This window comes from Mytilus trossulus, chromosome 7, assembly GCF_036588685.1.
Source record: "Mytilus trossulus isolate FHL-02 chromosome 7, PNRI_Mtr1.1.1.hap1, whole genome shotgun sequence".
NCBI lineage: Eukaryota > Metazoa > Mollusca > Bivalvia > Mytilida > Mytilidae > Mytilus > Mytilus trossulus.
In genome coordinates this window covers 22,217,152-22,219,311 of record NC_086379.1, presented here as the reverse complement: position 1 = coordinate 22,219,311, position 2,160 = coordinate 22,217,152, and the positions used below count along the sequence as shown (strand labels likewise).

General features: G+C 35.2%; 1 pseudogene; it reads right to left on the bottom strand.

Annotated features, from left to right (window-relative positions):
• Window positions 1-258: 258 nt before the first annotated feature.
• On the bottom strand, window positions 259-1,831 carry LOC134724788 (integrase/recombinase xerD homolog; annotated as a pseudogene).
• Window positions 1,832-2,160: the final 329 nt, after the last annotated feature.

Sequence of the window (2,160 nt, the reverse complement as noted above, 5' to 3'; positions counted from 1 at the left end):
TATTTGAAAATTTGTCAAATTGACATTTATAAATATGATGAAATTAGTAAACAGCATTAATAATCTATTTAATTACAGACTTCAATAAAACATTTATATACGGAATGATCGAATCAAGAAATGATTTTTTTTTATGAAGTTTAGAAGGAAAACCGAGATACTCAGATAGTGATTAGACAGATAATTCGTATGTATTAACTACATACTCGTGGCCAATATAAACAACGCAAACATATTCTTAGTTTGCCGACAGCCCGTCATGCTCGATGGACGCCAGATTGTATTAAAAATATTTACAAATATTATGGTCATCATATTATTACAATTACAATGCATATTCAAACATCATACAATTCAAATGTACGTATTATCCAAATACACCAAAACCAAACTTCCAACTAAATGCACCCCTTCATAGACGGTCAGGGCCGGCCAGGAACAACTAGAGATGAAACGATATAATCGACCAAAATTCTCTAGAAACCTGTGTCAGTGGATGCCAAGTGCGCAATCCCGTCTCCAGGGCCAGGTGCTCTGACCTACACCTTAAACATGTGTGTACTGGCAAATTAAATGCAGTAAAAATATCAACATATATACATGTACATCAAAAGTTAAAGTTGAGTGTTCACTCGTTGCACGACAGCTAGAAAGTGACACTATGCTTTACTACCAGAAAGTATACCCATTGGTCACTAAGTGTGACCCTATTATATATTCATACGACCCGTACCCGTCAATACAATATTTTCCCGCTATACTAAACGAAACGCGGGAAAACACAAGTATTAACTACATACTCGTGGCAAATATAAACAACGCAAACATAATCTTAGTTTGCCGACAGCCCCTCATGCTCGATAGAAAAATACAAAGAACGGGGGATCAGGAAAAAAGTGACGTTACAGTCCCAGTGTTTGTGACACTTTAAGCCTCTTTACAATGGAGTCCACGATATAACTATCTTTACTTTTCTCAGTTTTTCATCTCCCGTGTCTTTTCAAACATCTACTATCGTTAGCAACATGATTTGCGGCTGCCGTTGCCCCACCGGAACGAAGAGAATGTAAACCTAAATTCAAATTACCAGAGACTAATTTAAGTCTAGAAATAATGTTCTCTCTAGCTGACGTGTAACTAAGCTTTTTATTTTTGTAAATTAATTTACAAGTATTCCCTGATCTAAAAACAGGTCTGAACAAAATCATTTCTGACCCCTCAACAAAGCCTGCTAACCGAACATATTTCAAATACATATTAAAAGGACAAGCCACTGAAAAACCTTTGGAAATCAACACTTCATTTCCTTGCCTATACTGGTCAGTCTTGCTTTTGTTTAAATACAAAACTAGAAAATCATCTTTAACTTTAACATTGCTAAAAAGTAAAGAGCTTAATTCATCATATCTTAGAAAACCTGCAAACCCTAATAAAGTCATAGTTAAATCCCTTACAATCAACAAATCTTCTGAATCTGAATATTTTTCACAAAGTTGTATCAACATATCAGTAGTAACCGGTTCTTTTTAGTAACTGTTTTGTAATCTGTACGTTTTGCGGCTTCTTGTATGGATGAGACAAATGAGTTTTCTGTAGGATCGGTCAAACCATTGATCTCGTGTGCCCATTTAATCCCGTACTTAGCATTGTCAATAGGGTGAAAAGTCGAACCTTGCTCAAGCTAATGAGTAAAATAAAGTGCAATATGAATAGGTTGGGCTGGCAAAGCAGCAAAACCTAGCTTAGTTATATACTGTTCCAAACGTCTAAATGCATAAAAATAAGATTTAATAGTATTGTCACTTCTGCTTCCTAGCAGTAACTTGCACATCTTAGGGTATAGCTGGTATAAAGGACTGTCTGTGGTAACTCCACTCTCCAAAACAGCTGCCTCTACATGATCGTTAATCTTTAAACCTATTGTAAATATAAGAATAACAAATCAAAATTTTATTCTCAAAGCAACAAGTCTAATTTTATTTGATTGTTTGCCAAATAAACCATTTTGGCCTCTTCCTTTCTTAATCAAATGATATCCATGTAAATATTTGTACTCAACTACAAAATTTTGAAACTTTTCGTCTTGTGTTAACATACACCAGTACGGTGCTGACCTCCACTCCGGTACAACTAAAGTACCTTCACAACGTTCTCCTGTCA